The sequence below is a fragment of the Acanthaster planci genome, linkage group LG12 (genome assembly GCF_054643075.1).
Source record: "Acanthaster planci isolate LZ-2023a linkage group LG12, COTS_SCS, whole genome shotgun sequence".
NCBI lineage: Eukaryota > Metazoa > Echinodermata > Asteroidea > Valvatida > Acanthasteridae > Acanthaster > Acanthaster planci.
Genome location: NC_141788.1, coordinates 15,979,120 through 15,990,032, shown reverse-complemented (window position 1 = coordinate 15,990,032; position 10,913 = coordinate 15,979,120).

The following is a 10,913-nucleotide window of genomic DNA, read 5'->3' as shown; positions in this document are numbered from 1 at the left end:
AAAAAGCAGACATTTGAAAAAGGTCGTCCAAAGTTGCCACTTTAATGTCACTGTTTTTTTTAATGTAAAACGAAACGTGGAATGGCTGGCTGCGTTTAACTGGACCTTGTTGATTAAACATGAACTTAAGAGGCGCCCTCGGTTCACAATATTTTCAAATGTTTGCTGCTCAGATCCATCGGTACGTAAGCCCTGTACATAATGTTGCTTGTTTGTTATCCCTGGACATTGTGTCAAAACAAAATTCCAACATCTCCCTGACGACCGGGGGGGAGGGTTGGAAACTGCTCATCAACGATGGTAGATGGTCCAAGGAGGCAGTGGTCGCACCGCGGAATGCTGGCCGGGAGCCGGCAAAGGGGTACTGGTGTCGTGTGGGAGAGGCTAGAGGTAGAGGAGTTGAGGCTACTGTACCTTGTGTGGTCGGTATTACTGTTGCATAATTCCTTTGCGCTGATATGTGGCAAAAATGTTTCTCAGTTTCCAAGATGGGGGTCAGGTGACCGTTGTGAGTTGTTATAGTGAATGATATTGATAATAAATTAAGGCATTTTCATCTATTTGGCAGCTCAGACGTATTCGTTGCAAAAGAAGGCAGCGACTTGTTTACTTTAGACTAAGAAATTTGTTTCCTTGCAAAAGGTGTTTTGGGGGATGGGTGTGGTTGCTGGTACCAAGTTCTGTTGCTTAGAAATACTTAAATAAAAGAGTATAAGGCGGAGATTAGCTGGTGCATCGCCTGATAATTCGCAGAGGGCGCTTTCGCCGCAGTTGGTTCAATTTTTCCCCAGTGGCCTATTGCACCCACAGTCACATGTACATGTACATATCATAATCTGGCTTCATTCACTTGGCCGTGTAGAGTTCCTACTCTGGTTGCGGTAAGTAGTGCGTACTCGCATTCGTCCAAAGCAAGTATGGTCTACAATTACTGATATACACGATTCTAAATTTTAATTTCTATCTTTACGCCTGGCCGTGTGACTTGCTTATTTTCATTCGATGAACTCGTCACCTGAGAGCGGTAGATATCGCTTTATCATTTAGTTCCAGGAAGTCTTTAAATAGTACAATCACAAATCATAGAAGGTTAGATTTAATTTTCCTTCCAACATTCCAGCCGCAACCTTTGTTGCAGCGTGTATCAAGAAGAAGCCTTGTAGGAGGCGACAAGTAGGCAAGAAATTCTCCCACAAAGACCCGTCTAAATATGAACAGCTAAATCCCCTGTCGTCAGCCCAAAAGTTCATCCTTTTTTTTTTTTTAGACATTGTCAAAAAGGAGTGGAACAAACAGTGATAGGCAAGGCGCCGGCTGACTCCTGACGGGCGTACATCCGTTGAGTCGTTGGCTGACAATCACGCGATTAGCGCCCAGTGTTGGTTGTTGCCGCGAGTGATACATTAAGTCCAGAGAAATGATACGGTTGATGGCCTTTAACCCCCTTCTTGGTGGGAGAGGTTGACCTGTAAAACACCTATGTCAATATTATGACCTTCAAAAGAACGCATGATTACATAAATATATAAATTCTCGAAGGCATTTGCTTATTAAAACATATTTTTGCTGGGGGTGGACAGTTCGGGGAACTTTTACATGATGTGCATCCCTCTTTCCGGTAATCTCATTCGGATTCAGTCTCGTGCAGGTGATATTCAGATCACTCGTCCCTCCTTTCTTATCCGCATCTTACAGCAATAAGCAGCGACGAGTATCCAGCAACTACTCACAGTGGGGGGGGGGGTTCTGAACGTGGCGACTGTCAATATTTTGCACGGATTAGCGCCCCCAACCCCTCCTCTTGCCAGCCTGGCTCTTTTCATGCCGTATATTAATCGATTTTTTGAATTCCGACAATTTTTGCTCAACCGTAAGTAGGTTCATGCCACCGAGAAGCTTTGATCAATTAGTAGTCAAACTGGCCAAATCGAATTATAAGTTTGATCACAAAAACGTTTTACCTTTTTCTTTGTGAGATAAATCATTGCTCCAGATACAAAATCAATCAATACATCGTTCCACTGGCAAACTACTCCTCTCCTTTTAATGAATTATTCACATTTTCAAGTCCTAAAAATACAAAAAACCGATATTGTATTTGATTCAGCCCAGGGTGACAGCATGGAAAGCTGTCAGCCGTATGCTCGCCGTACGCTCTTGTCTCAGTCGACGTATGCTGGACACTTTTCTTTGCACGATTATGAATATACAGTGACAAGAGGCAAAAGGGGAGCGTCGGTATCATTTTTCTTAAAGGTAAATCCCGAGGACCCCAAGATACGGGGATTCGGGCGGCCGCTTTATTGCACAGCAGGTGGTCAGTGGGCAGAGTAGCAAGCGCGGATCGTATCTCGAGTTACGCTGAAACTTCAGTCTTGCAAAACGTCTTTCCATGTTCTCGGCCCACCGTGTTAAAAGCGATAGGCCTGTACATACGTGTGTGTGTGGGTGGTGGCTGATAATAACTGAGAGGAAAGTAATATTAATTGGCGATTAGGGGCTCGTTGTACCGTCGTTAGCGTGTTTGCTTTGCTCATCCGTCGCCCCGTTGGGCCTGCGATGGACAGACGGCAGATGGACAGTCGGTAATAATTCCGGCGGGCTGATCGGGCTGTGTGCGTCATACAGCACGGCAAAAATGTCTGATCATACGGCTACTTTACACTGATTTGTCTTCGCAAAGAACAATGAAGTAACTGGATACCTTCTCGACAGTTGGTGGCAGCAAACTAACTACTCTTGTAACACTCTCTCACACTAGGCACTGCGTCTACTGGCTCTGTCCATCAAGATACAGTTTTTTGTGTGTTCTAGGTAGTTATTCGTTTTCATGCATTAATGGTGGCGGCCCGTCTGATGTCACTCGAAAACTTACACTATAACAGATAAAACTCTGAGCATTCATACTTCTCCTGAAGATGACTTTAAAATTACTAGTTAAGTTTGATATTTTTGAACGTGTTTGCTGTTCTACTAGCCGAACATACGATTTCACAAGACAAGTTTTTAAGTTTTTGATGTTGCTAGGCCTACCAAGTGACATTTATCAAAATAATGACGACTTGCTCAAAAAAAAAAGCAAATGAAATTTTGTAAACTCGGAAGACAAACTTATGTTTCTTTCTGTTCCAGAAATGTTCTTACCCACATCTAAATCGAATACAAGAGCACTGATATACACTAAACAAAAGATGCTTCAACACATTTGAGATACATGTGTACTGGGAGAGCGTCATCGTTGATGAAAGGAACCAGAGGCCTTAATAACATAATATACACGCTTTAAAATAGACAACAAAACAGAATTATTAATGCATTAGGCCTGCTGGAAAAGAAGCACTCTAGTTTTAAAAAGACTTTTGATTTACCCCATTTTATTAATTGAAAGACAACACTGATGAAGGCCGCCCTCTATTGAACGAAATAAGCAATTCTCAGGAGACCAATCTTACAAACCAATCCTTACAGGTGTATGGTGCTGCTTTAACTGAGAACAACTGCAGACAGTTTATACATCATTTTAGTCAGCTGAAAACAATCAACTCAGTGAAATTTATGTTGATTATATACTTGGATCAATCCACTGCTATTCCTTGTGTTATGAGTATCAAAATCTCAGTACATTCTAAAAACTTCAGGGTCAGATTGACCCAGAATTGGGTCCCCTTCGGTAGGACCCTTTTCTGGGTCAAAATATGACCCACTTTCGGATCATATTTGACCCTTTCTGGGTCCTAATTTGACCCGGAAAAGGGTTATACCGAATAAGACCCAATTCTGGGTCAATCTGACCCGAACGTTTTAGAGTGTAAAGTTTACGATAAAGGGACCAAAACGTCGTCGAAACGACTCACGAACAATAACACATTTGCCAGCAATGTGAAACAAAAACATTTTAGACCAAATGCCATTGTGGGATACAGTGAATACATAATGAAATGACACTGGATTTTCTTGTAGTCATATTTAAAGCACATCTCTCAAAATGATCGAGATACGGAAACAAAGACCTGTCCCCTAACATAGCTGATCATGAAAACCCAGCCGTTCGCTATCTCAGGGTTTAAGACAGAAGTGTATTTAGAATGTGGAAGGCCCTTTAAAACCAAAATACTCTCTCGGTTTGTATTTTGCTTTTAAGTTTTGCCCCTGCATTCGCACTCATCAACGACAGTATAGTTTCTACCGTGTGTCAATCCAGCCTTATACCGGCCATCGGTCCCTTTCTCCGGGGGTACTTCGGGCCTGTCGTGGTGTCGCCGCGGGCCTTTCTGGAAAGCTTTCCCCCTCTCACGCCCTTGAAGTGACAGCGCCTGTCTCTCTTTTCTTCTTTTTTTTTCTACTCCCTCTCAGACCTAAGCTTTTCAGTCCAGGGAATGAATTGAAACACGGGACCCAGGCCTAAGCCTTGGACCGGGGCCCGAGCAGCATGTTGGTAAAAAAAAGAGGAGATTGCTGTTGAAATTAGATCCCTAGCCAGGCTCCTCAATCTGCCCCGCGCCCGGCCCTCTCGGGGCGCTCTTGACGAAGAGCCCCGCAAGGAGACGACGGTGGACGGACGATGGAGATGATAATGATGGTATAGTGGTGGTGACGACGCACGACGTTCGGGGGCAGTTATATTACAGGTTGGGTACCCAGGCGAGCTCATATCGCCGGCGCGGCAGATATATAGAGGTGAGGATGGAGGGTAGGGAGGGGATCGAGAGAACACAAAAAGCCGGTAAGAGGCTCGAGTGGGGCTGGCCCGGGACGATTTGGGGCATTAGCCGTTCGAGAGCCTCCATTCTTGACCCAGAATGACACGCAAGAAAGCCGGTTTGTTCATTCGTCTCCCCTCTCTCTCTGTATCTCAGCGGGCCGCGCTAGAAGGTTTACCGGTCGTCTTTCCCCGGCCCCAGCGAAAACAATTTGATTTGAAAAGAGCCACGGTAGTTCCATCCAGATGCCTATGGGGACGTGGAGAGAGTCACAATCATTTTAGGCAGAGGTCTCAAGTGACATCTCTCCATATTTCGGGGGGATGTCTTTGTTGAGATTAAAGCAACGGACTAGCGACTCTGCGAAAGTCGAAATTCTAGCATTTGCAGCCCTAGTACACTGGGCATCTCTGTTTGTCATTGCACTCCATACATAAACTCTGGACTTCGTACTTCAGGAAATGACCTTTTCACGGCTGGTCATTTTTCTTACCTGTGATGTTTTTGTGTGCACCCTTTCGGGATACACTGGGCCACGCGTTTTCTCCAAGTCTACTAAGTGGATAGGAAATTCCGCGCACTATTTGAATTAATTGAGCTATTTCAACGTTCTTGTTGCAACTTTAATAGAAACCGTGGATTAACTTTCGTATGCAGATTTTTAAAAATGCGATAAGTGCCATATTGGTATCTTTCAGAATCCGTTAAGTTGCCTACAGTTATAGTTTCAAATGGTTTATTTAGCTAAACACAACTTGATGAGTCAATGCAGTGAAAAGTGATGTTTAAAGGGGGTATCTGGTACACTCCTTTATTCCTCAGTATTTCGTAATGGTAGAAAAATTGCACATCTATCGAATGGTTATAATCGCATTTTGGAAATAAACCCTTTGCATGTAAGTAAACATCTCTATAAAGTTACTCTTCCTCACATCGTTATAATACCACAGTTAAATCAGCATCCACACAAAAAGTTAGAAGGCTGTTCCATTGCCTTAATATGTGAATAACTGTCACCCGTATGGTAGGAGCCTAAAAGGCCCGTGAGTCTGTTTGACGGACAGGAGGGCAGTATGTGTTCATTCAAAAGATTTTTGACTCAGACCAAATAGCGCCCTCTAACTCTGTCTACCATACTTCAAATAAGCGAATTGGTGTGGCATCCGTTGACGATGCAAATGACCCCGAAATGATGGCTGAATATTGAAAAATTCCGGGCTGAGTCTGTATTTTGTATACCTGTGTTACGCGCTATGCGGTCTTTATTTCCATGCGTGCCAGAAACCGTTGCTTATGGGGAGGGGGTGTTTTGGAGCGAATTGATCTGCCTCTCGCTTCATGAAACTCTATTATAATAAACGAGCTACTTGAAACGATTGCTGAGAATATTCATTTTTATGTTGCCGCTTATAACAGAGAAAGGAATAACTGTGTGTGTAAAGATGTTTGTAATTCGCAAGGTATTATTTTGTGGGACGAAATCTTCCGCTTTAGAGTCGAAAGTAAAGTGCGCTCCCGCGCACCACCCGCGTGGGCCTAAGATACTTCTCCCACACCCGCCTTCGCCCCCGTCCATGGGGCAGGTAGCGTGTCGGGCCAAGGTGGCAATGCCGATAATTGATGCCAAATCACGGCCCCAGCGCAGCGGCCGGGTCCGGTCTGCTGGGGCATCGGACACCACCCCGGCCGAGCGGTACATACACGGGGCGAAATGATAGTCAGCCTACACCGCCAGTTAAGGGGGGAAATATTATACATCTCATCCTTGACAGGCGTCTGCATAATTCATCCTGTTCCTTTTCAGGTGTGGATTCACAGGTGGTCGATAAGAGACGAGCATTATATGAAAGGGGAAAAATTAGACTGTAATTAAAGACGAAACAGTGAGAAGTCGCCCCGTGTTTTCCGCGAGGTCGTCTGACAGTGTCCCTTCGGTGTTCAACAGCGTTCAATTAAGCTGGAAAGAATGGCGGGAGATACGGAAGAGAGAAAACTAAAGAGCCAATCAGAGACAATCAGAGACCGTCACAGACAGCAAGGGCAGAAACACAGACAATCAGGCGGACATTTTAACTGTGCATGCCATTAGTTCCAGCCTGAGCAATAATTGATTGAAAACTTTCCTTCAAGATGAAGATGGCTTCGAATAAGATAATAAGAGGCTCGAACCGAGGCTACGGTAAAGAAGATTATGGATAATGCACAGCAAGCAAACTGGAAACAAACAAAACAAATTAAACAAAGCTAGCAATGTTTGTTGCAGAAATGGCACCAAAGCCATGTTATAACGAATCGTGTTTAACAAATTAAAACAAATCATGTTTAATAAACAAGCGAAACTCAAAACGTGACACGGGCGATACCTGTTGCCACGTTTAACTGTATTTTGTGTAAAGTTTAAAATTTTCCTTCAAGAAATCAAAATGAGTACTACAAGAATGTTAAATTTCCCCTGAAGTTCACTGTAATTTTTCGGTCCCAGTGGCCCAGCGAGGAGAAGAGACATACAGGCCCACGGCCACCTGTACTTCTACAGCTGCCTCTCCTCAGAAAAGCGTATTGCTCGTTGATAAGCGCCGGTGTGCATCGAGAAGCAACAGTCTTTGTTGTAAATCACGACACACACATACACGCAAATAAATTTAAGCCGCAAGCCTCCATTTTTTTTCCCATTTCGATTAAAAAGAGCTTTCCGTCGAGTCGCCCGAGGGGCGAAGGGAAGCAGCGGATTTTCGGGGTTTTCTCGATTACGATTTCAATTGATTCCGCTTCCGAAGAAATCTAATTTAATCCTCCCCGAACCACTCGAGATAGCGGCATCAAATGATACCGGCCCGCCATTTTCCCCCCTCATTTGACTATAGGAGAGACGGTGGCGAGAGGAGACGAAGACAGGGAAAATCTCGCCGCCATTGTAGGAAAGGCCGATTGGTGGTTTTCCCAATTGTCTATGGTTTCAGTACCGGGGGAAAATTAGAGGATTTGGCAGAGGGAGATATACGGAACTGTGGCCCCGGCCCCGCGCGTTTGCCCGGTCCCATAGCCTCGCCGGTGGGTCGATCAATGACGCGGTGTGGCCCAGCATCCATGGCGGGTCATAGCCGGTAACTATCAGATTCGGGGGGGGGGTGTGGTTGTTGCTGATTGTTGGACAGTCCTGTCCAAGTGCCCTTTGGCCTTCTACCCGTCACGTGTCCAGGAAGACCACAACAATTGTCTACATTTCACCAATCAATGAGTGCGGTTGGAGAGCGTGAACAATAAAGAGGTTTGCCCATCACCACCCTACACCCCTATCTCTGGGAAGTTTTTCTTAGTTTATCATCTTGGGGCTCATGGCATACTTTCGGCACTCCCTAAGTTTTGGAAATGTTTAAAACATTACAACTTCTTCATTCTTCAGATATTTTGTATGAATTTAAAAGTAAGCGCACGGCTGGCTTCGCTGTGCGATTTATTTTTTGACAGAGGTCAATATAGTCTCTGCAAGCAAGTTTCATGTTTTGTGCAAGTGAGGAAGTTCATACTTATTTACAGGCCAATTTAACACAAATGCCCAGTTTTATTATAAATAAGGGGAGGGGTTATGACCTTGTATTTATACTTGACGGAAACAACAGCAAACCCACAGGACGATAACGGTAAAATGAAGACACACGGCTGCTACAAAGATAAAACGACACGGCCCGAGACTAGACGACAATGCTACACTGACACGAACCCGTCTGTACGATAAGTACACGACAAAACACGCGCTCGCCATTGATGCAAAACTCTTTCAAGATCGACGGTGAGTAATTACGGACATTCTGAGACAAAAAAGGGAACTGGTCTTCGTGTATCTTGTAAAAGCAGGAAAACGGATCACCTTGAGAAGACCGAGTTCAAACACGCACCCCCGCCCGGCAGCAGACAGCTGGGCTAGCACGGCAGGCCCCACGTCTCTCTCGCTGGCTCAGCAATGCGGTTTGAAAAAACAAGCAGCAATTCTGGAAAAAAAAAAAGCCTCGAAAATCGTCCAGTGATCGTGACTCAAGAGGGCAGAGTGCAGTGGCTCGGTTGAGCGGACAACCAAAGACTGCTTCCGCGTCTCGCTTTCTCGTCTGGTGAGGATTTCTAAGTGATATTGTTTGACTCACTCCTCTTCTTGAGACATTTCCATCGGTCAGGTGCTCCAAGTAATATTCACTCATCGTTTCCGTTTTTTTTCTTTCGTGGAGGGGACAGGCTCTAGAACTGGTTGCCGAGATGGTCAACATCGGTTGTCCTGAGACCCTTCGGCGGTGTTAACACATGTAGGGCCCGAAATAATTTTTGATTGGGGAGTTTGTCAGGCGCGTTTTGAAGGAAGGGAAAGAGGCTGAAGGATTGGTATAAAATGTAGACTCACAGATGTCATAACAGACTAAATAACAAAATGCACTCTTTACTTTACAACGGGGGTGAGACGTACCGAATACGCCAAAGAGTCACCCCATTTTTAGTCAAAATTTCGTACCTCTAGTTCTCTTAACCACAGCTTCAGAAACACTTTGAATTCAAGCAGCACGACACAGCTTCTTCAGAATCTGCATGGACCCTATTGCTTTAATGTTCTCCTCTTATAACCGAAATGGCCCCATGTTATTGTGCATGAACACCGTAAAAGCCATGCAAGATTGACGACTGAACTCAGGCTCACAGGGGCAACGGCTACAGTCGGCAGGCATCCATCCATCCCGAACCGCTCGCACATTTTCACCCGCTACACGCGGGAGATTGATCCGTCCACATAAAAATCCCGTGTGTAAACTTAGTCTTTACCGGGGGATGGGGGGGTCAGGTTCCCTCCAACTGACTGTACGCGCTTTGGCTGGGCCCCATCACCCTGAGCGAGAAGGCAAGACAGACAGGAGGTTGGAATGGAGAGCGAGCTGAACTGTCGGCTGCTTCCCTTCCAAATCCAGGGTATAGGGGAACCCAAGACCGGGCGGAATAGACAGCGACCAACGAGGCCTAAGTGAAAAGTGATGTTACCGCTGACAAGCTCATTAGCCGCTGTTTACCGAGAGATTCATTACCGCAGCTTTCCTTTACCGTTTTCTATCGATTTGGGTCCCGGTGGTTTTTTGTTTATTTTAAAGGGAGGCGAGACGATTGGGAACGGCCTTTTCTCCGTTGAAGCGCTCAAAATATGCGGCACAGAAACAAAAACTATGTAATGTGCAGTCATTGACCTAATCGACAAAGATTTTCTTATCAATATTCAGAGCAAAACTAAATGCACTGCGGATGTGTCAGTTTAAACCCAATTGGAAGAAGACATCCACTGTATCAAGAGATGGAGATTTTAAGATGTCTTCCTGCACGCGCGCACGACTTTGTTTTACGTAGCCGGTGAGGAAGGAATTCATTGAAACTGTACAGGAGCGAAACACGGCAAACGGATGCGGATTATGGAACGGACGAAAAAGTACACACACGGGCCTAAGGAAAGGTAGCCTTATATTAGAATGCGCCTACCATCAGAATTTAATTTAGTAGACTGGTCGTTCACTAAAGAGCCGCAATACGATATCAGGAAACTTTCATAAGTGGCTTTTATAGTCGATGCTTTTAACTGGTGTTTTCCAGGCTGAGCGTAAATTCATGTCAACGTATTGCATTGCCCAAGCCAGTGCCGTGCCCTGTCTCCTTGGAACGGAAACATCTTGTCATTTTGATTCGGAGGGGGCTACTCTGACTATTCGTACCATAGGTACCGGCGAATATTACGTAGAGAGGCGGTAGGCCCGACCAGACTTCAGGTGAACGCGAAAGTTTGAGTTGAAATGTGCTGTAAGTGTTGCGAATGGGTAGAAGGATGTTAGATCCAACGTCACAGTTTGGCGTTCCTGGTCGCTTTTGCGTCGAGGATTAACCGGCTTTCGCGTAACATCCCCTTGTTTCAAAGACTCAACACAATTTTCCGGATTTTTGTTTTCAATTTTCTCCCCGTTAACATTAGAAAGCTATCATTATGCTTAATTAGCATGGTTTGGTGTTTTCGAGCGTGAAGTGTTGAAGTAAATAACAACTAACTTGTTCTTATCATTCCTAAAATGCTTGATTTTAACTTAAAGCTCTCTTAAGCAAAAATCGTTGTAAGGATGATGATTTATCGAAACTGATTCAGGCCTATTACTGCATCTAAATATAACCTTCCCCAGGCAGGATTTACGACGTCTCATATAT